The sequence below is a fragment of the Sarcophilus harrisii genome, chromosome 2 (assembly GCF_902635505.1).
Source record: "Sarcophilus harrisii chromosome 2, mSarHar1.11, whole genome shotgun sequence".
NCBI classification, from domain to species: domain Eukaryota; kingdom Metazoa; phylum Chordata; class Mammalia; order Dasyuromorphia; family Dasyuridae; genus Sarcophilus; species Sarcophilus harrisii.
In genome coordinates, this window is record NC_045427.1 from 65,881,330 (window position 1) to 65,907,072 (window position 25,743).

The following is a 25,743-nucleotide window of genomic DNA, read 5'->3' on the forward strand; positions in this document are numbered from 1 at the left end:
TTTGAGTAATTACATATCTCATTTAGGAGACTTAACAATGTTTTGGAGATTGACAAAAGTAGTGTGGTATTGCAAGATACAATTGAGAGCAAATCTATTTTCTATTTGGACTTTGCTCTAACCAGAAAGAATCTTTGGAAGAGACAAATTATATTGGCAAACATAGGAGTCACACATTATAAGTTTTTTTTTTTTAATAGCCTTTTATTTACAGGATATATACATGGGTAACTTTACAGGATTAACAATTGCCAAATCTCTTGTTCCAATTTTTCACCTCTTACCCCCCCCCACCCCCTCCCCTAGATGGCAGGATGACCAGTAGATGTTAAATATATTAAAATATAACTTAGATACACAATAAGTATACATGACCAAAACATTATTTTGCTGTACAAAAAGAATCAGACTCTGAATTTTTGTACAATTAGCTTGTGAAGGAAATCAAAAATGCACACACATTATAAGTTAACAAATGTTTATGAAATTGAATTCAGTTGATCAACTTCTGAGTCCTCACATAAATAGGTACAACACCATTGTTCAAATAACTATCTAAGGTTCAGTAACTCATGTCTTCTGGTTGGATCACAGAAAGGATACTTTAGTTACTGCCAAGGAAACATTTTTGGTTGATGCTTAATTTTAATGTGCTTTTGTTATCAATAAAAATCATCACTATTTAATTTGATTTAGTCCTAAACTTTGGGATTCCCAATGTCACCACGAAAAACCTGAAATACTGAATAAGTTTGCTTGGTGATTCCATCTTCATTTAAAGTAGACTTTCTTAAGCTGGCATATTTGGGCTACCAAGCTATCTAATGAGAAATTTCTGGAATTCTATAAGCTTGAATGGGAAAATAAGCTTTATTTTTTGCCAGCTTCTAAGTAAAATTTAGTATTACCTTCAATTATTTATTTTAGAGAAAATTTTATTTATTTTAATTTTAAGTGTTAAGAACTAAAAGCAACTCTTTAATATGCATAACAGCAAAACAGGCAAAAAAGGGGCAGAAACAGAAAGACAGAGATAGAGACAGACAGATGAAGAGTCACAGAAAGAGACACACACAAAGGCATAGATCATTGGTCCATCTTGTGAGAGGACAGAATAACCTAATGGATAAAATAGTAGAAGGAATTTTAGGTCTTACCTACTTATATTGATCAAGGAAGAATTTTCTATTTGATCCTATCCACCTTATTTACTCTTATTGACTCCTCTTTTTTTGAAATGTCATTGCTTTCCCTTACTGTACAAGGTGTTTTCTAATTCATTTAACATGTAGGAGAAAAAAATGATTTGTGCCATGACTACAGTAGTAGTATAGTATATGAAGATGTAGCCACAGAATTAAAAACACATAGGTCAAAAGTTTGCCTCTAATATGTTCTGGCTGTGTGTCTAAGGTCAAGAAAATTAATCTATTGGTGACCCAATGAAGATGAGTATGAGAAAATGGCAGTGTGGTAGGAGACAAGTTCCTCCCAAAATATCTCATCTAAGTTGTAAAATGTACTAGATTTACATGATAAAGAAAATCAACTGTAAACTTCTCTGTTCAGTGCAAGACAAAAAAAAAACCCTTAAAAATCAGAATCTTACAAAAGACTTGAAGATCATCCCAGAATAGATGGAAGACATGGTGCAATGCAATCTCATCTTAATGTAAGCTGGCCCTAAACCCAAACATAAAAATGGCTATAATTACTATTCAGAACAAGGAAGTGCTTAAGATTGTAGTCAGAGACAGAACCAGATCAACAAAAAAGTCAGTCTGAGCCTGAAACACAAGAGGAGACAAGGCCAAATAATCCTCTCAGGAGGCAAAACTTGCTATTAGGCAATACTGAATAGAAGTAGAGGAGGAAAGTTTGACCCAAGCACATGGTTCCAACACAGAAAATGAAACTGAGGATAGGAGTAAACAGAAGAAAAGAAAAGCATTGTGAAGAAGGATTTTTGAATGAGAGATGACAAGTGATAAACTAAGAAGAAGAAGAAAGAAATTAATAGTATGTCATCTAACTAGAACCCAGTACAAACAAAGATCTGTAGCTTCAAAGACTTCAAAGTAACTGGAATACAAATGGAATAGCTAGGGATAAAAGAATGGTAAAGAGAATGAAATACCCTGAACATTACAAGAAAAAATACTCCATATCAAGATCTATGTCTATATATTCATATCCCTATTTTATAATTCACCTGATATTTTAGTCAAATGATAATGTTATTTGTACCCTTGTTAGCTGTATCTTTGTTGTTACACCTTTCAAGGAGTCTTTAAAATTGTCATGTGGATGGAACACATCTTTAAAAAGATGTTTTACTCAATTAAAGATGTGTATGTATGTGTACATGTATTCATGAGCATATATATGTACTTATTGTCATATACATATGTATCTACAATGCATTTGTGCATAGTGGAATCTTGTATTTTATACAAATTCCATTTAATTTTGTTATTATCAAGCTGTGATCTATTATACAGCACTACTTTTGAAAGTCTGCATGTTCTACTGACAACCACATAAAAGATCACTTCAATGAATGTATAAGATTCTCATAAAACTGGATATAGATGAGAAAATGGATATATAGACATATAAATTGATAGTTGTAAATGTTTTCTCAATTTCCTATTTTATGAATTAATAAGGTACAATATTTTCACGTCAGTATCTTTTTTTAGATACGTTTTGAATTTGTTTGTATAACTATATATTGTCTGTGTCTATGTATCTATCATCTATTCATCTATCTAACTAGATAGCCACCTTTGTCTTTTTTATATAAAAAAAAGTAGAAATGACATTAAAGAAGTCAAAGACAGGAAAATGTATTATTTTAGACAAAGAATAGGGAGAGAATATCCAAGTTAGGGACAAGACGAGTGTGTTAAGTATGAAGGAACAAATTCATAAAATATTTGAAGGAGGGAATGATACCAAAGTCTAGAAAAAATCTTGGACCTTATTAATCCTAAAACTAAATGACTAGGAGGACAATTATGAATCCTGACTTAAGTACCTTATTTTGCACTTTAAAAAAATGAAAATTGTCTACACACAAATATTGAAGTTATTTTTGAGGAGAATGTCAGTGGGTTTGGGGCCAACTTTCACAAAGAATATTCCACAGTACATCAAATCCTGACCACTGCAAAATTAATTGGGAATGATAGAGAATACAATTGCATTGTACTTATATTTTATGGGATATTTAAAAATTATTTGTTAAATAGAGCCCAATAAGATAAAAGTTGTTTTCCTAAAAGATTTTTCCCAAACAAGCACCTGATTATTCAAGATTCCTTAAAAGATTCGGTAATAGAGACGATCTTATTCAATTACCTTATAATCAAAATCAGGTGAAACATAAAGCATAATAAAATACAACAATAAAATATAATAAAAACAATAAAGTTTACAACTATAATAGAGAAAATTGAGCTTAGATTTCAGTTTGAGGACACATTCTCTATGGATGATAAAGAACTCTAAATTCTTCATTTAGCAAATAAATCATGCTACATGAGGCAGCCTGGATGTTCAGTGGTTAGATCACTGAGCCAGGAGTCAGGAAGAAATGAATTCAAATTTGGCTTCAAGGACTCACTAATTGTGATTTTTGGCAAGCCACTTAACCTCCGTTTGTTTTAATCCACTGAAGACAGAAATGACAAACCATTCTAGTATCTTTGCCAACTAAACCCCATATGGAATCACAAAGTCATCTATGACTGAATAGCAACAATCATTTTGATTTTGTGTTAATCTTCAGAACTCTGCAGAATTTCCTGGAAGAGCTCTGTAATCACCCAGAAGGGTTCACTCTTACTATTCACATAGCAGAAACCAAGTGGTTGGAGAAGTTCTATTACATAGATTTTGATATGTGGTTTGATAAACCATTCAAAGAACTCATCAACCATTAATTATATATCTGGGGAAGACAATACAAATGAAATATGAGTAAATTACAGGCTAAAATAGGAGGAGCTGAACAGATTGTATTGTGTTAAAGAAATTATGAAACTTCTTTATTTGTTCCTAATATCACCTAAAGGGAATTGTTTTTATTCTAAATATAAGTATTCTATTAGTGTTGTTTTGTGATGATGAATCACAAAACATTATAGTCCCTAAAGAATTAAAATGAGTGTCACACACAGGATAATGGAGAGGAGCATGGAATGTGTGAGCAGGCTGTGGTATATAACAACAAAGTTCAAAGAAGAATTTAAGTAAAGAATACCAACAAAGAAATGCATCATTATGATCCAAAAAGATGAGACTACATGGCATGAGTGATGATGGGGAATAACATTGATACACAGGTTTGATGTCAGGAAAAAGGGAAAAAGGGTCCTAGAAAACTGAATGAACTATTTGTTACAATCTATCATAGGGGAATATAGGTGGGAGTCACATAAAATGAGAAAGCATATAGAGGTTTGGTTGTGATTGCATTGTTTTTGTAGAGAATTACAACCTGATGAGTTCAAAGATTTGTTTGAAATATATATATATCATCATATAAATACAATGGGTGAATATCTATCTATCTATCTATCTATATACTGAGCCACCTACTTTTCATCTCTTTCTGTATATTTAAATATTTATGTATGTTCTCAAATCATCAATGTAGTTTTAATTTTTAATAGCTCAAAACCTTTTGTATGTATAAATAATTATGTATTATATATAGTATTGTGTATATAAATGTGTCTGTATATATATATATATATATACATATATATATATATATATATATATACATATATATATATACCTCTGCTGTATAAATTTGCAGAAGCCTATTGTATTTTAATATATGTTTTTATGAACACACCTGCACATATGTAGGCACATATTGTATGTACTGTATATATATTTTTTCATATATAAAAGTAGCTTATGGAAGCCCTAGGAGTATATTTCTTTTTTATCTGATAAAATTCATTTTTATTATAAGCAAATTTGTAAGTTTTCCCACTTTGACTGATAGTGGTCCTACTCTCTCAGACTTCCTTATTTTAGATTACAACATGCTATCCGCAGGACTTACAAGATTTTTGTAACACTACCCAAATAGTAAGTCCTAAAAACTTCACAGATATGGACAGCTTAAGAGATTTTTGCTACTTCCCTCTCTTCCCACAACTATCCATCATAAAGCAAAATATATCCATAACATGCTTAACACTTTTCAAACATTTTAAGTAGTTCAATTCATAATCTAATAGCATCAAAATTAAAGAAGTTACTTTTTAAACAGAATTTCTTATACAATGGTTTCCCAATTTCATAACTCAAGAAAAGTTAGAAGCCTAAAAATAACAGAAACAATATTATAGATTCTAAAATTTTAACACAAAACATTTTGTCAGTCTGATAATTAATTAATTGAATGCATTCTTCATATAGAATGCATTCCTCATATAGAAATCATCACCTATCTGGCATTCTATATTAATTTCAATCAAAAGCCAGTATACAGTACTTACATTTAATAAATTAATAATAGCTAGCATTTATATAGTGCTTACCATGTGCTAAGCACTTTACAGTTATTATAATATTTGCTGTTCACAACAACCCTGGAGTTACCCCAAATGCATATGTTTTTTATTGTTGTTGTTGTTGTTATTGTTTGTTTGTTTTTTATTCCTTTTACAAGTGAGAAAACTAAGGTAAAATAAGTTGCTTGTTTAGTGCCACAACTAATAAAATTTTAAGACTGGATTTCAAACTCACACTTTCCTGATCCACATATTTTCTTTTATAATTTTCAAAAGATATGCATAGATAAGTTTTCAACATTAACTCTTGCAAAACTTTGTGTTCCAATTTCCCCCCTTCTCCCCATCCTCTCCCCTAGATACCAAGTAATCCAATATATGTGAAACATGGTAAAAAATATTTGTTAAATTCAAAATACACATGCGTATTTATATAATTGTCTTGTTTTACAAGAAATATCAAATCAAAAAGAAAATAAATAAGAAAGAAAATAAAATTCAAGCAAACAATAAAAAAGAGTGAAAATGCTTTGTTGTGATCCATACTCAGTTTCCACATTCCTCTCTCTGCATATAGATGACTTGTTCATCACAATATCATTGGAACTGTTCTGAATCATCTCATTGTTGAGAAGTGCCATGTCCATTAGAACTGATCATCGTACATTAGTTGCTTTTGCCATGTACAATGATCTTCTGGTTCTGTTCATTTCACTCAGTATTAGTTCATGTAAATCTGTCCAGGCCTCTCTGAAATCATCCTGCTGATCATTTCGTATAGAACAATAATATTCCATAATATTCATACACCATAACTTATTCAGCCATTCTCCAACTGATAGGCATCCACTCAGTTTACAATTTCTTGGGATTAAAAAAGAACGGCCACAAACATTTTTGCAATGTGGGTTTCTTTCCCTCCATTAAGATCTCTTTGATATATAAGCCCAGTAGAAACATTGCTGGATCAAAGGGTATGCACAGTTTAATAGCCCTTTGAGCATAGTTGGGAGTATATTTCTAATGCCATTGACTCGCTTCCATTCTAATATATCATTTCTAGAGTCAATCATCAATTATTACTTCAATGTCCTATAATTAATGCCATTGATATGTTCTCTATAAAACTGATAATCATTTATTAGTGCCCTAGTTAAGAGAAATTTATGAAAGGATATTCCTTGAGAAGATACAACAAGAATAAAAGTATAACTTATTCTCCATCCAACAGGAGAAGACTTCCCATACTATCTTGTCCTTTAGATAGAGTGGATTTAATCTTTTAGAGTAATTGCTAGAAATAACTTATCCCATCAGATTCTTATACAAAAATGGCAGAGCCAGGACAAGACCTTGAAGGAATTTACATTTTCATTTCAAAATCAGTCCAGTTTGGGACAAGGTCTTGGTTGTTTACTCTGATATTGGCTGGCAGACCAAACTTGTTTGCCCACAAACTCTGACATGTACTCAACCCTCAGATCTCTGGTGTTTCCTGCAAACTTTTAAGCTCACATGATCACAGCCTAGTTCATCTAATTCATTATATCTCTAATAATTAAAGAATGAGAAATTTTTACCATTTACTATGTGCCAGGCACTGTGTCACATAAGGCAGAAAATATATACAACACAGAGAAAGAAACAATAGGAGGGTCATGTGTTCATGCCTTCATGTCAATAGAAATGTGAACAATAGAGATCCCTAGCACCTTTCTACCTGGAGACTTATGGCAGTTATTGCCTCCACATTTAAATATAATCAGGCAATAAATGGGCCAAGATTGAATCACTGGGATATTTTGTGCTCAGTTCTGACCACAAGGTAAAAAGCCCGGAAATAGTCAGAAAATGTCTGAATATTTTTCTGGAGTATGTATCTGTACATGCATATTTGCATTTCTAAACACACATCAAAACATTATATATCTACATCACCTATGTGGATATATAATGTTCCTGTTCATGTGATATATATGTGACACACATACATATGTGCATAGAAAACAAAGTGATTCTTTGATCCATTTCTGCATGATAGCCAAAAAAGGAGGACCACTGTCCTCCTTTCCCCAAAGTTTTCCAATATCTAGAAGGGGGTTCAAGGGCTTTTAGCTTTTGTCTCAAACATCCACTGATTATATGCCCTCAAACTTTATTGTCCAAGCACCCTAGATATATTTAACCATATAACAGTCAAATTGGTTACAAATGAATATTTACTTCAAAAGTATGGCCAGAATAAATTTTAAAATAATTTCCCCCAAACCTCAATGACATAATCCCACTTATATCATTTGAGTCTTTGGGTAGTAAAGGGAATTATGTTCACAGCTAAATTTAGTTAACACAAAGCATTAGTCACAACAAACACCAAGTCCAAAACACATTCTTGATTTTTTGGCTAGGGATTCCCTGTTGGGTTGGTATAGAAGCCTGGACTTTAATGTTTTCAGAGCTGGATATCTCAAGTCTGGTACTACTTCCAATACTTAGAACTAAAAAACTCTAACTCTGTGTTTGTTGGGAACATCTGGAATTGGGAAGGAAATGAAGATTAAGTTCTGTCCTTTTACCTCATAGTATACATGCAGTACCTGCCATGAGTAAACAAGTCCTTCACTCCTGGATACCACAGAAAAGAGAATGAGTATATCTTAATCTGGAAGTTAAGTATCCAGTTTCTACTTTGCAGCTGGTGAAAAGAGGTAACTCTCAACCATTTGGTAAGATAACACGGTAGTCTTGTCTCCTTTCTTACCAAAACAGGTCCCTGTCTTCTCTTACGTAGATAACTCCATTTTAGATGTTTGGGCATGTGTCCAAAACTGTTAAACACATACACATATATACACACATGTAAATATACATATGTACACATAAATATACCTATAGGTAAAATATATACAGTCATAATTATTTGTATATCTACATCTGTATCTGTATCTACAACTACATCTACAAATCTATTTATCTGAATGTATACATACACGCAGGATATAGGACAGCTATAGATAGATATCTATTCTCCCATGTGTTGAAACACATTGCATAAAATATGTATGTAAAATCCAAACAGCATCTAAAGTTAGAATAATTTTGTTTATCTGGATGACATAAACACTAACTAAGAACGACAAAATGCATCATTTTATGTATCATTTAAAATCTTATGCTCTTGTGGTAAATGTTTAAATTAATTGACTAATCATTACAATGCTGTTCCAGACTTTATCCAGAATGTAGACAAATCATTTTATGCCTAGATATTAAATTAAAATAGTAATTAAGTGGTTTATTTTTCAGAGTTCTTTTAATTATTTTTGTCTTATCACACAAGTTCAATAGACTGAAATACATTTTCAGTTACATACTATCTTAATCTCAACATATTTCTTTATTTTAATTTGGAGTTTGTGATACTATTCCAGTCAATGGTCTAGAATTCAAATGAGCCCAGTAGAATTCAACAGAATTTTTAAAAAGAGATGTAAATTGAAAAAAAGAAAAAAAAGAAACTCTTGATGGATTTTGATTATTTTTTTGTCTCTCTTGATTCAGAGAGACTTGAATGAAATAGAAATTCTTGGGGAAAACATGGGTGGGAAATCATGTGGATTGAAATAAACACTCTCAAAAGGAAACCAGCTGGCTTCATGCTGTTCTACCTGATTTGAATGGCTATAATATCTGTGGTTCACAAACCTCTAAGATAGGGTGGAGAATGAGGTATCCATTCTGTCTAAAAAAAGATAACAATGAATTCTAAGAAAGTTTATGCTAATTTAAATAATAATCCGACAGCTTTTGAATAAAAATAGAAGAGTTTTGCAAAGATAAAGTATACTTGGTTTAAAAAAATCATTTTAAAATACTGGATTTGAAGATGCATATCTTGATAATGTCTATGAGGAAAAGACAAGAGGATTTTAGTAGTTTAGTAATTTAATCAATGTACAATGCAACATGACAGACCAAAAATAAGCAAACAAGCAAACAAACAAAAAGCAATATTATATAATCTTAAATTTCTTTAATAGAAGAAAAGAATTAAGAATGAAGATAATTGTAGACCCACTGTTCTCTGACAAAGTCAGGCTGTATCTGAAAGATGAATCTCGAGGAGGATATCAGAGATGATTGGAGAATTTGAAACTAGGTCATATGATATTTGTTTAGAGCTGTTTACCTCAAGAAGAGAAGTCTTTGTGAAAATTGTTTCTTTAAATGAAGAGTTATCACTAAAACAGAGATGGACTTGTTTTTTATTCCAGAAGAAAGACTCCATTATGGGGAGAATGAGGAGAGTCTATTGTATGTGCATGTATGTATGTGTGTGTGTTTGTGCATGTATTTAAAAGAGAGAGAGAGAAGAAGAAAGAAAGAGAAAAAGAGAAAAAAGTGGAGGGAGAAGGAGGAAATGGAAGAGAGGAAGTAGAGGAGAGAAAAAAGGAAGAGGAAGAAAAGGAAAAGAAGAAGAGCAACAAAAACAAGAAGAAAAGAAGATAAAGGAATAAAAATTCGATTTAATACATTTAATTAATTAGGTATCTCAAGAGAAAGTGTGCCAATGAGATGACAAATACGGCATGTAAGTTTGAAAAAAAAATTACTTGATGCTTGGTTTCTTTCTGAGCACTAGAGTATTAGCATTTAAAATGAACATGAGAGATATATATTTTCTAGAGGAAACTTTTTTTGAGATTTTCTGAGGTTTCAGGTGGTAGGCAACATTAGTGATAATGTGAGAGAAAAGAATTATAGAATCAGTGAGTCTTAGAATTTGAAAGTACTTAGAACAATAGTGAAGTACATATTATCAGATAATTATCCCAATTCCCATTTGAACAGCTAAGTCGGGGTCCCAGAACATGAATACAACATTCCCTTGGGATTTTAAGTATATTTCTGAGGAGTTGAGGAAATTATTTTTTTCTACTGATATAGCTTATGAGCATTCAAAAATAAACTTTCCATCCAGATCATGGTGATATTTATATTAGATATCCACTTGCTTAACAAGACATATTTGCTAAGATGATACAGTTGAAACAATTGTCACAAAACACGTTTCCACATATTTCCACAAATTGCACAGAGTTCAGTGAAAAAGTATGCTTAATCTTATAAAGAGCATATATCAATTAATTCTTCCTTATGAATTGTGTATCTTTTCTAGGTTTCTTGGGGAGTCACAAATCTGTATCTAATCTATCTTTGATTTCTGATGCCAAATTGACTGACAAATTTTCCAAAGATTCTACTGTAATTCAAAAGAAAAAAAGAGTATTATGGAACTCTGAATATCTTCTAATCAATGGTCTGTGGGGGTGGTAGTGACTAAAACATAAATTAATGTGTTTTTGTCCTTTCTGCCCCTAATCTCCAATAACTTTTCAGAATGTTTAGCTGAAATGCTCATTCCTGATTACTTTTCAATGAAATCTCTGTATATCTCTTTTTCTATTGGTCTATTATTTTTTAGAAGAGTTGCGAGATATAACTTTTCCCTTAGTCAATCTATTCCCTCTTTCTGGGAGCATTATTCTAATTTATCCAGTAGTTCAACAGTGACAGTTAAATAGATTATGATTTTTTCATACTTAGTTGGAAAGCCTTTCACTGGTTCATTTGAATTAAACAAGTTCCCACATGATTAGGAGTCCAAAGTGTAGTATCTTATCGCATATTTTTACATGGGATGAAATGATTTGGTTGATTTACTCAATTGTTTCTAACATTATAATAGCAATCCTCAATTGGAAGGGACTTTCAAAATCATTCAGTTCAATCCATACTTGAACAGAAATCATTGCAGAACCACCTACAAGCAGGTAATCAGTCTTCACTTGAAAGTTTCCATTAATGGAGAATTCACTCTCTTCTGAGAAAGTCTATTCAACTTTTATAGAGCTCTAATTGTTAATAAATTTTTGTTTAAATCAATTTGAAATTTTCTTCATTATAGCTTCTACTAATTAATTTTAGTTCAACCCTTATGAAGTCAAGAAAAATAAATTAAATTCTTTTTTTAATCTGATAAGCTTTCATATCTTTCAATTGAAGGCTCTTATCCATTTTCAGCAAGCCCAATCCTCAACACAAAACATTCTCTTCTACAGGCCAAACAATATTTGTTCCTTCAATATTCACATATTATGTGGTTTTTCATTCCTTCTCCATCATGGTTTTCTTCTACTGAGTGGAATGAGTTCCAATTGGTCAATAGTCATTTTTACAGTTCTAGTATCCAATAGTAGAGACTAATTTTGACATTTCTCTAGTCTTATTCTGAATCTACATTTGTAGCAGTAGTATTCAAAAGATTTTAAATTATTTTTCAGAAATTTGATTAATTAGCTAGTGATATTTACCTTTTAGAGAATGAATATTAATTTAGTATACTTGTTATTTTCTTCAGATCATCTTCTAGTTCAGAGTATAGTGGAATGTAAACTGGATTTGAGGGTCAGACAAATGAAGTCTGAGAACAGTATATGCCTATTTACAATTGATCTGATGGTTATCAAATCACTTCCCTGTTGTAGAACTCTATATTTGTTTATCTGTAAAATTAGGGAGGTAGTAGATAAGCTGATCTATAAGTATGCTCATCTCTAAACCCATGATGTTAGGGGTATAAAGAACTGAAATTTTTTAATCTGCCTATTATATATTATAACAATTATCAAACTCAGCTGTATAGAACCTTGATATTTTAGATGATAAGTGGATTATAAAAATCCTGAAACTAATGACATATTTTCTTATAAACGAATAAACATGAAATTATTTATTTCTAATAATGCCCCATTGGTGTAACTTTCATTTGTGATAAAAAGAGACTTATCTGTGGAAAATTAATTTGGGAAAATCTGGTCCAGGTATTTTCTTAATAGTATACTTAGAGATATTTTGAGTTGAAAGCAAATTATTTGAATCTTAATCATATCTCCCAATCTATCATCTTTCCCAAGTTCAGTCTTAATGGTCTCAATTATTATTAATAGCCACAAGGGGAATAAAAATACACTGGGGACATTTGTTTTCCTATACAGGGATTTATAAATTACCACAATCTGTTAAACCTTAATTAGTACCGAATTTATCTTGCTTTCCTTAGTCATTTTATTAAATGTGAATTTGAAGTATCAGAAGAGAAGAATACAAACAATTCAACCTTCATACATATTCCTGAAATCCTGGAAATTTGACTTCAAATGGATGTGTCACATATTGGTCAAATGTTTTATTGGTGGTGTTCATGCTCTTACCAGAAAGAGAAGCAAAATCTTTATTTAACTTGTTTTGATTTTTAATTAATTTACTTTTAATACACATTGCTTTAGGAATCATGGTGGATCAGAACAAAAAGTAAAAACATTTGAATGATTTAAAAAAAAAAAAACAGAAAAAAGAAATAAACATAGCATGTGTTGATTTACATTTAGTCTCCATAGTTCTTTTTTTTTTTTTTGCATGTAAATGACATTTTGTATCCAAAATTTATTGAGATTGCTTTTGGAACACTGAAGCACTTTCATAGTTGATCACTACACATTTTTGCGGTTACTGCATCTAATATATTCTTTGTTCTGCTTGTATTATTCAGCATCAGTTTGTGTAAATATTTCCAGACCTTTCTAAGCAGCTTGTTCATCTTTTTTATAGAATAATAATATTCCATTACCTTCATATAACACAATTTGCTCAGCCATTCCCCAATTGGTGGGCATCCATTCATTTTTCAATTCTTTGCTAACACAAAAAGAGCTGCTATAAACATTTTTGTGGTCTTTTTTAAGTTATTAAACCTAAAATGTTTGGACCACTGTATACATACTTAATGAATCTAAATTAAAGTTTAGCAATTATAATGTTATATTTATTAAAGGCCTTCCATATGTTTATCAAAATATTTCAAAAGAACAAATTGAATTTTGGTTGTATTTCTCAGAAAAATTTTGCTTCTACCCAAAGGGCTATAAAACTTTGCATACCCTTTGACCCAGCACTGCCAGGGTCTGGATCTCAATAAAATCATAAAGGAGGGAAAAGAATGCACATGTACAAAAGTGGTATTCTGCCCTCTATTTAAAGATCTCCAGAGATGAAAAATCTACTCTCTCTATAGACAACTTATCTTACAAGTTTTTACTGACATAAAATTCAAAGTGAGTTGTTGACAACTTCCACCACGTATTACTGGTACTGTTCTCTGGGAATAATCAGAATAATTCCTCTCCTAGAAGAGATGCTTTCAAATATTAGAATATAGCTTTTTTGTTCCTCATAATTTTTTTTTTCTGAGTCTCTTTCTTTAATCTATCTTCATGTGACATGAATACAGAACTCTTCACCATCTTGGTTGATCTGGCTCCTCTATACCAGAGGATACTGTATTTCTATTTTGATATTGATAGTTAAATACCATCTATACTTTAAATGTGTATATTTCCCCTCCTGCATATATATTTCTTTTTATAATGTGTACAGGATGCTCTCCTCTCCTCCCCTTTCTCTTCCCTAATGCATATCTTTTATCAGATATAGCTTTGACTAGTTGAACATTATACAAGACTCTATATGACAGAGTGCTAGATGTGGAGTTGGGAAGACTCATCTTTCTGAGTTTAAATCTTGCCCAGGACATTTATGAGTAATAGGATCCCAGGCAAGTTACCTATTCCCGTCTACCTCAGTTTTGTCATTTGTAAAATGATATGGAGAAGGAAATGGAAAATCACTGTTGTATCTTTGTGAAAGAAAAATGGGATCATGAAAAACTGAACATTATTAAAAACAGTAGGACCAGAATGATAACATAAGTCTCTTTGATTTTTTGATACATTATTTATAGTGCCTTACAAAGACTTGTTCAAGAGTAGGAGGAATAATGAATTGTATATAATATATTGAATTAACAAAAGCAAAATTTGTAGGGATAAAGAGGTTATAGTTCTTTATCAGAACTAGCTTAGAGTACTGTGTCCAGTCCTACACACTACAACTTTAGAACAAATTTGATGAACTGGAGAACATTCAGAGAAAATCAATCAAGGTAAGTCCATGTCATTTGATGATCAATTTAATTGGATTAAGAGGAAGAAAGACAAAAACAGCTTAGAGAGGCATAAATACTTTATATTTAAATATAGAGAAGGCTTAGTTTTTTTTTTTAATTAGGATAATAAATAGATAATTATTAAATTAAGATATTAAATTAGATAAAATGAGATGTGTGTGTATGTGTGAGGGAGAGAGAGACAGAGACAGACAGAGAGAGAAAAAGAGTTGGAGATAAGAGACAGAGAGAGAAAGACACAGACAGAAACAGAAAAAAACCCATTGTGAGAAAATGGGATTAGGGAATGCAGATGGAGGAGTTAACATTTATTTTTTTATTCCAAGGGACTTTTGAAAGGTCAAAGAAGATATCCTAGTTATAATAATTAATAGTACTATCTATTGTAATACCTCTTCTCTGGATACTTGCCACAACTCCCACTCTTATTGATGGAGTCAGTTCTCAGAAAGTAACATATGCTATTTCTCTCAGTATTCTAGAAGGTAAACTCAAAGAGCTCAATTTCTAGTATTGTGGTTCTTGCATCTTCATTAGTGTTCTCATTTCAGCCAGTAAACATCAATGAAACTTTTAGCAAAGGTATTTACGTAAATGTTGTAGCAAGAATTGTTCTTACAAAAGCATATTTTCTATGGTGGGATTCGTCTCCCTTTGTAAACAAAATATCCCTGGGGATAATGACCTTCACCTTAAAAGTATGAATGTCATGAAGCTCATCTATGGGTAATATATGTCCAAAAAGTAAATGCATGTTTCCTGATTATTGAGAGTTCCTTTTTCTCTTTGTAGAGACTTTATGAGGTTTTTCTGGGTATAACTCCAATAAAGGTTTCAGGAGTCAGTGATCTTATAGCATACAGAGCTAGCATTATTCTTAGTAATGAGGTGCTTCTTCTTTCAGGTTTTTTCCTTCTGTATACATCTGTCTGTATTTGCTCCATGATTATATTTGTCTTATCTCTCTCCATTGACAATTGAATATGTTGCTCCTACTGGTTTGTAAAAAAATATTCTCCTGGTCTAATAACATGGTCAATGGAGGTAGGAAGAATATGATATTATATCCAGACTTACTTCTACTATTTTTTATGCATAGCAGAAGAAACTATTTCCTCAAGGACAAAGGAATAAGCATTCCTTAACAACTTATAATGTTTCAAGCACTATGCTAAGCATTTTGCAAATATTATGTCTTGGATCCTCACAACAACCCATAGGTACTATTATCATTCCCATTTTGCAGATGAGGGAACTGAAGTAGACTGAGGTTAAGTGACTTTCCCATAAACACATAGCTAGTAAGTGTCTAAAGTAAGATTCATATTCAGATGCTAAAGAACTCAGTCATCCTTTGATTGACTATTGTTAAACTATCATCTGCTAAAGTTCCTCAGTTATTTAAAGTATTCAAAGTGTTGTTAACTTGTTTGAATAGCCAAATGAGTTTTTCTCTTCCTTAATATAATTGAAGAAGATCACACATTTTCTGGTGATCTCTGAAAATGAGCTATTTTTTTTATACATGAAACACTTTAATGTTATTATTATTAAATATATTATTAAAATAATAATATATTACTATATTATTGTTGACTGACTAATAGTTTAATATTAGATTGCATGAGGTAGAATGAAGAATATGCTCATAATATTTGTAAAACAAAATAGTTCTACATATAAACATTACACTGATGATAAAGATTCCCAACTATACTGGTAACAGAACTGAACCCCTATTTTTCCTTCATGACTTTGGATGATTTTATAAAATCTTAGTTTTGGAAGATGTCTCAGAATTGATCTATAGCAACACATTCTTTTTATTAATTATATATTTTTATTTATAAGATATATGCATGGGTAATTTTTCAGCACTGATAATTGCAAAACTTTTTGTTCCAATTTTTCCCCTCCTTTCCCCCACCCCCTATTCAGATGGCAGGTAGACCAATACATGTTAAATATGTGAAAGTATATGTTAAATACAATATACATATACATATCCATAAAGTTATTCTGCCGCACAAGAAGTATCGGATTTTGAAATAGTGTACAGTTAACCTGTGAAGGAAACCAAAAATGCAGGCAGACAAAAATAGAGGGATTGGGAATGCTATGTAGTGGTCCACACTCATTTCCCAGAGTTCTTTCACTGAATGTAGCTGGTTCTATTCATTATTGAACAAATCAAGCTGATTTGGTTCATCTCATTACTGAAGAGAGCCATGTCCATCAGAACTTATCAACACATAGTATTGTTGTTGAAGTATATAATGATCTCCTGGTCCTGCTCATTTCACTCATCATCAGTTCATGTAAGTCTCTCAGGCCTTTCTGAAATCATCCTGCTGGTCATTTCTTACAGAACAATAATATTCCAAAACATTCATGTATCACAATTCATTCAGCCATTCTCCAATTGATGGGCATCCACTCAGTTTTCAGTTTCTGGCCACTACAAAGAGGGCTGCCACAAACATTTGTGCATGTACAGGTCCCTTTCCCTTCTCTAAGATATCTTTGGGATACAAGCCCAGTAATATCACTGCAGGATAAAAGGGCATGCACAGTTTGATAACTTTTTGAGCATGTTCCAAATTGCTCTCCAGAATGGCCCAATGTATTCACAGTTTCACCAACAATATATCAGTGTTCCGGTTTTCCTACCTTCCCTCCAACATTCAGCATTATCTTTTCCTGTCATCCTAGCCAATCTGAGAGGTGTATAGTGGTATCTCAGAGTTGTCTTAATTTGCATTTCTCTGATTAATAATGACTTGGAGCATCTTTTCATATGGCTTGAAATAGTTTCAATTTCTTCATCTGAAAATTGTCTGTTCATATCCTTTGACCATTTATCAATTGGAGAATGGCTTGTTTTCTGATAAATTAGAGTCAATTCTCTATATATTTTGGAAATGAGGCCTTTATCAGACCTTTGACTGAAAAAATGTTTTCCTAGTATATTGTTTCCCTTCTAATCTTATCTGCATTAGTTTTGTTTGTACAAAAGCATTTTAATTTGATATAATTCAAATTTTCTATTTTGTGATCAATAATGATCTCCAGTTGTTTGGTCACAAATTCCTTCCTCCTCCACAAGTCTAAGAAGTAAACTATCCTATGTTCTTCTAATTTATTTATAATCTCATTCTTTGTGCTTAGATCATGAACCCATTTTGACCTTATCTTGGTGTACGTGTTAAGTGTGGGTCAGTGCCTAATTTCTGCCATACTAATTTCCAATTTTCCCAGCAGTTTTTGTCAAACAGTGAATTCTTATCCCCAAAGCTAGGGTCTTTGGGTTTGTCAAACACTAGATTATTGAAGTTATTGATTTTTGTCCTTTGAACCTAACCTATTCGACTGATCAACTAGCCTATTTCTTAGCCAATACCAAACTGTTTTGTTAACTGCTGCTTTATAATATAATTTTAGATCTGGTACAGCTAGGCCACCTTAATTTGATTTTTTTTCATTAGTTCCCTTGAAAGTCTTGACCTCTTGTTCTTCCAGATAAATTTTGTTGTTATTTTTTCTAGGTCATTAAAATAGTTTTTTGGGAGTCTGATTGGTATAGCACTAAATAAATGGATTAGGTAATATTGTCACCTTTATTATATTTCTTGCCCTATCCAAGAGCACTTAATATTTTTCCAGTTCGTTAGATCTGATTTTATTTGTGTGGAAAGTGTGTTGTAGTTTTGCTCATATAGTTCCTGACTTTTCCTTGGCAGATAAAGTCCCAAATATTTTATACTATCAGCAGTTACTTTAAATGGAATTTCTCTTTGTAACTCTAACTGTTGGATTTTGTAAGTGGTATATAAAAATACTGATGACTTATGTGTGTTTATTTTGTATCCTGCAACTTTGCTAAAGGTGTGGATTATTTCTAATAGCTTTTTAGTAGACTCTCTGGGGTTCTCTAAGTATACCATCATATCATCAGCAAAGAGTGATAATCTGGTTTCCTCCTTGCCTACTCTAATTCCTTTAATCTCTTTCTCAACTCTTATTGCCAAAGCTAGCATTTCTAATACAATATTGAATAGTAATGAATAGTATTGGGCAACCTTGTTTCACTCCTGATTTTATTGGGAATGGTTCCAATTTATCCTCATTACATATGATGCTTACTGATGGTTTTAAATAGATGCTACTGATTATTTTAAGGAAAAGTCCATTTATTCCTATACTCTTTGAGTGGTTTTAATAGAAATGGATGTTGGGTTTTATCAAATGCTTTTTCTGCATCTATTGAGATAATCATGTGTTTTTTCTTAATTTGGTTATTGATACAGTCAATTATGCTAATAATTTTCCTAATATTGAACCATACCTGCATTCCTGGTATAAATCCTACTTGATCATGTTATATTATGATTTTCTGGGGGGGATTTTCTGTAGTCTTTTTGGTAATATTTTATTTAAGATTTTAGCATCAATATTCATTAGGGAGATTGGTCTATAATTTTCTTTTTCTGTTTTCAACCTACCTGGTTTATGTATCAGTACCATGTTTGTGTCATAAAAGGAATTTGGTAGGACTCCTTCATTCCCTATTTTTTCAAATAGTTTATATAGCATTGGAGTTAATTGTTCTTTAAATCTTTGGTGGAATTCACATGTAAATCTGGTCCTGGGGATTCTTTCTTAGGTAGTTGATTAATAGCTTGTTCTATTTCTGTTTCTAAAATGGGACTATTTAAACAATTTACTTCCTCTGTTAATCTGGGAAGCCTATATTTTTGAAGGTATTCAATCATTTCACTTAGGTTATCAAATTTATTGGCATAAAGTTGGGCAAAGTAACTCCTTATTATTGCTCTAATTTCCTCTTCATTGATGGAAAGTTCTCCCTTTTCATTTTTAAGCAAATAATTTGATTTTCCTCTTTCCTTTTTTGAATCAGATTTACCAAAGGTTTATCTATTTTATTGTTTTTCTTCATAAAATCAACTCTTAGTTTTATTTATTAATTCAATAGTTTTTTTTTTACTTTCAATTATATTAATTTCTCCTTTTAATTTTTGAATTTCAAGTTCAATACTTGATTGGGGGTTTTTAATTTGGTCTTTTTCTAGCTTTTTAAGTTGCAAGCCCAATTCATTGATCTTCTTTTTCTCTATTTTATTCAAGTAAGCTTCTAAAGATATAAAATTTCTCCATATTACTGCTTTGGCTGCATTCCACAAATTTTGGTATGATGTCTCATTGTTATCATTTCCTTGGGTGAAATTATTAATTGTTTCTATGATTTGCTGTTTCACCCAATCATTCTTTAGGATGAAATGATTTAGGTTCCAATGACTTTTTGGTCTATTTCCCCCTAACTTTTTGTTTAATGTAGTTTTTATTGCATCATGATCTGAAAAGAATGCATTTACTATTTCTGCCTTTCTGCATTTAATTTTGAGGTCTTTAGTCCTAATATATGGTGAGTTTTTGGATAGGTTTCATAAACAGCTGAGAAGAAAGTGTACTCCTTTCTGTCTCCATCAGTTTTCTCCAAAGATCTATCATACCAAACTTTTCTAATACTCCATTGTCTAATTCTGAAAGTGCAAAGTTGAGATCTTACACATTATAGTTTTGCTGTCTATTTCTTCTTGCAACTTTCAACTTCTTCTTTAGGACATTAAATGCTATACTACTTGGTAAATGTATGTTTAGTATTGCTATTGCTTCATTATCTATGATACCTTTTAGCAAGATATAGTTTCCTTCCTTATCTCTTAATTAGAGCAATTTTTGCTTTTGCTTGATCTAAGATAAGGATGGCTACCCCTGCTTTTTTGACTTCACCTGAAGTATAATAGATTCTGCTTCAGCCTTTTTTCTTTACTCTGTATCTCCCTGCTTTAAATGTGTTTCCTGTAAACAACATATTTTAGGGTTTTGGCTTTTAATCCAGTCTACTATTCACCTCTGCTTTATGGGAGAGTTCATCCTATTCACATTTACGGTTAAAATTATTAATTCTGTATTTCCTGCAATGAGCAAAACAACTCATTTAAAAACTCAATTGGACATATGCAAAAAGAAGTTTAAAAAGTTAATGAAGAAAATAACTCATTAAATTCAGAACTGAACAAATAGAAATAAATGATTCATTGGGACATCAAGAATCAGCCAAGCAAAACCAAAAAAAAATTTCAAATATCTATTTGGAAAAACAACAGACCTGGAAAATAGATTTAGGAGAGATAATCTGAACATTATTGGACTTCCTGAAAATTATGATGAAAAAAAGAGCCTAGATACTATTTTACAGGAAATCATCAAAGAGAACTGGCCAGATGTAATAGAATCAGAAGGTAAAATAGGCATTGAAAGGATTCATCGAATACCTTCTGAAAGACATCCTAAAATAAAAACTCCAAGGAATATTGTGGCTAAATTTCAGAACTATCAGACTAAGGAAAAAATATTACAAGCAGCCAGAAAAAAACAATTCAAATACCAAGGAGCCACAATAAGGATCACTCAAGATCTATCTGCTTCCACATTAAAAGATCAAAGGGCCTGGAATCTGATATTCTGAAAGTCAAAAGAACTTGGAATGCAGCCAAGAATAAACTGCCCAGCTAATCTGAGCATTTTCTTCCAGGGAAGAAGATGGGCATTTAATGAAATAGGTGAATTCCATTTGTTTCTAATGAAAAAAGCCAGAGCTAAACAAAAAAATAATTGACCTCTAATGATAGAACGCAATAGAATCAGAAAAAGGTAAAAAGAACTCTTGAAAACTGTATTTCTGTTATGGACATACATAAAGAGTGCATGTATAATTTGGTTTTACTGATATAATATAAAAAAGGGAAGTAGAAATGGAAAGGGGATAGTATCAGAAAAAGGGGGAAGGGGAGATAAAAAGAGGGAAACTACATCCCACAAAGAGGCAAAGGAAACCTATCATATCTGAGGGAATTTAGAGAGGGGGGGAACATTGTGTGAATCTTACTCTCATCAGATTTGGCTCAAAGAGAAAATAATTGACATATTTGGTTTACAGAGAAACTTTTCTCACCTCATTAAAAAGTGGGAGAGGAAAAGGGAAAAGGAAAAATTAATAAGAGAAAAGTATAAGAAAGAGGAAGGCATTCAAAGAGATTCTAAGGAGGGAGAGCTGCATGAGGCAAGTGGTACCTATAAGTTTAAGACTAGGGAAGGGGATAAGGGGAGAAAGAAAAAGAAAAATATATTCTGAGGATGGCAGGAAATATAGCAACACATTCTTGAGCAGAATTTCTAAGAAAAAGATAAATCTTGAAGCAAAACTTTGATGCCCAACTACAAGTGATGGTGAGCCCACTGCCTTCTTATACCATTATTATATAATTCTTATTAAGATTATCTCTATATTCAACTAAAATATATTTTTAAAATTTCTAGTCAGTGAAGAAAGTGTACTATATAGAAAGAACAAACTTTTGAGTTATAACAAGATTTGACGTCAAATTTTGACTGGTATTATTTATCTTTGAGGTATCTTATATTTCATGATTCCTTCCTGGTCTAGTGTTCTATGTTTAAAGTTTCATGTTAGCCTTAAAATCCTAAATTCTAAAATGCTTGCTAGTACCAAATTATAAGTTCATATACTTGTTTTTACTTCTCATATTTTATTTTCAATGTCTCTTCTAACTTCAACTTGCTATGCGCTATTGTCACTGAAAGGCCTAATATTGTTTTCTGAAGAATCTTTCAGCTTTTCCATTTCATATTTTAAAGTCCTTTGCATCTTAAGTCTTTTATGTTCTAAAAATCCCTTTCATCTTTGATATTCTAGATTTAAACATTCTCTGTTCTATGATCTCTTACATTTTTAATAGTTCAGGATTCTGTGATTTCTGTGCATTTTTTCAAATAATAGTGGTGAATATGAATTCATTTTCTTAGTGTATCAGAAAATAAACTGAAAACAGACAATATCCCACATACCCTTAGTTCTTTTTTGGAGGGAGGTGTGTGGGAGATAGAAACAAACAGCCACTGTATATTTGTCATGCAGGCATAATAGCATACATGTCTTCCTCAATAAAACCAGATGGATGGAGAGAAAACATTTTCAGCTGTGCCTAGTAACTCTGAGTTCTGGGGAAAGTAAGAACAGGAGAGACAGAAAAAAAATATTCCTCTCCCCAGGCATGTGAAAGGACAATACATCTCTTTGACCTGGAATAGAAAAGGGGCAATAATCACTTGGGTCAGAGTGAGAGAGTCATCATTCTGAATATCATGTTGCTATTCCAGACCACATCTATCAAAATGAATCCTAGCAGTGGAAATAAGGTATCCTGCTGTCATCCTCCTTTCTTTGTTTTCAGTCATGTGTTCTTTTGTTTCTCAAATAGAGGACAGAATTCAGTTCTTGGCACTATCTCTATTGCCACTTTCTTCCCCTTGGCAGAATAATCTGATAATGATAATCACCTGATGAGAATTTTTCTGATGTCATTATTGTGCAGTTAGCACAACTGTTGCTGTTAAATGACAGGGAAATGATATCAACAATTTCTGTGCATTTTTTGTATAGAATAAGTTACAATGTTAAAATGCAATAGAAAAAAAAAATACCTGCTGGTGTACTTTTCTGGAATCTGTGTTATAGTGCAGGGAAATGATAATAGTGAATATCCACCTGCCATTGGTGCTTTACAGGTTATAAAGCATTGCTCTAGGGACAATTAATGCCTTAACTCCCAAATGGGATCTTTCCTACTTGATAGTTCCCTTTCTTGGAAAAAAAATCCTTATGTAGGAATAGTTTGTATTTGCACATGTAACAGTTGGTCAATAAACATTTATGAAACACCTACTATATTCCAGGAATTGTTTAAAGAATTAAGTACATACTTGTAAAACACCTCTGTATTCCAGGAATTATGTGAAGAAGAACCAAATTGTTTTTTGGTTTTCCCCTATTAGAATGTCAGCTTCTTAAGGACAGGAACTGGCTAATTTTTATCTTTATATCCCAAGGCAGCTAGTAGTCAGAAGATAGCTGGGCCTGGAGTCAAGATTAATAATAGCTCACATTTAAAAAGTGTTATGTGCCAGGCACTATTTTACAAATACTATTTCAGTGAATTCTCACAACAATCCTGGGAAATAGGTGCTATTGTGATCCTCAGTCTAGAGTTGAATAAACTAAGTCAGGCAAAGGTTAAGTGACTTGTTTATAATGTCACTTGACTAGTGAGGGAGGCTGGATTTGAACTCAGTTTTTCCTGATTTCAGGCCTTATGCTCCATAAATTGCAACACCTGATATCCTTGGAGAATAAAATAAAATGTTATGCTTGGGTTTAGGAAGATTTGAGGTCAGATTCATCATCAGACATTTCCTGAAAGTATGACACTTGGCAAATGACTTAATGATTATCTGACTCAGTTTCTTCAATTACAAAATAGAAAATTAATAACACCTTTCAAAGTGAAACTAGTTTTCTCATACTAGGTAAGTCATTATTATCTTCGGGCTTTCAATATTTTTCATTATAAAATTGGGAGTCAATTCATCAAACGTGAATTACATATCTATTTTTTTGAGCCAGATATAATTTTTGGCCTTGGGATGTAAGGGAATAAGCATTTATGAATATTTATATACTGCTTATTATATGCTAGACTCTTTGATAAGTATTTTACAATTATTATTTTCATTTTATCCATTCAACATCCCTGGGAGATAGATAATATTATTGCTCCCATTTTATAAGTGAGAAAATTGAGATCAAGGTTGGAGTGAACTTATCCAAGATCACAAAGCTACTAAGTATCTGAGGTAGAATTTGAATTTGTTTTCCTGACTCCAGGTCAGTACTCTATCCACCATGCCACCTAGCAATAACACCTCACAAACCTGAACAGTAAGTCAATGAGGAACCTGCTCTCTCCTAAGTCAATGTATTTTATTTTGAACAGTTCTAATTATTGAGAAATGTGTTCTTGCCACTTCAACATACATTTTCTAGTTTTATACTCCAAGACAAGTCAAGTAATTCCAATTCTTCTTCCACATGATATCTCTTAAAGAAGTTGAAATAAAATATTTAATTATTTACAGAAGCAGCTAGATGGCTCAGTGGAAAGAACATTGAACCAAGAGAGCAGGAGACCTGAGTTCAAATCTCATCCCAGATACATTAATTCTGTAACCCTCAGCAATCACTTAACCTTAGCTAATCTTAATTTATTACAGCAGAAAATGGTAAACTACACCAATATCTTTGGCTTAATAAATAAAACCTTCACACTATTGGCAGGCTATAGTCCAATAAATTTATATTGAATTATAGATTTATGTAGATATAAATTTATATACATATATAATAAATATAAATATATAATATGTGTAATTATATGTGTATATTTACATGTATATGTGTATAACTAAAGATATGTATAAGCATATACATATACATGCATGCATATATGTGCATATATATGGAGAAATTTAGATATCACACACACATAAACACATTTGATCCTCTTCAAGAAGGAAGGACAAACAATCTCTCTCTCTCTCTCTCTCATTTAGATATCACACACACATAAACACATTTGATCCTCTTCAAGAACGAAGGACAAACAATCTCTCTCTCTCTCTCTGTACACACACACACACACACACACACACACACACACACATAAAGGTATTTAAATTCTTATCTTCTGATTCTGTATTCAATACTTGGGGATTCCACATCAACATATTCATTAAATTGTATTACTATCTAGCTTTGGGAATACCAGTTTTTTGATCAAGTCTTAAGGAACATAAAAGTTTGCTTTGAATTTAAAGACTGCACAATGAAATTAGAAGATTCCTGTTTAAATTCCAGCAAAACTATTAGATAGCTGTATGACCTTGCACAAGCTGATCTTCCTCTCAGTTTCCTTATGTACAAAATGAGATGATTAGATTAAGTGATCTCTAAGTTTCTTTGCAATTCTAAGGTTTGGGATTCCTAGCCTATAGGAATGACCTGGTTAAGGCTACTTCCTTCAAAAGTTGCTCTTGAATACAGAGAATGATGGAAGTAGTTTGGATCTTAAAATTGTTAGCCTGACACCTTCATTTAAAGGATAAGGAAGTTGAGTATCATAA

General features: G+C 31.9%; 1 protein-coding gene across 1 annotated transcript in view; it reads left to right on the plus strand.

Annotated features, from left to right (window-relative positions):
- CDH8 (cadherin 8) overlaps window positions 1–25,743 on the plus strand; it is a 546,497-nt gene that overhangs the window by 161,987 nt on the left and 358,767 nt on the right. The gene's annotated exons all lie outside the window — the stretch shown is intronic.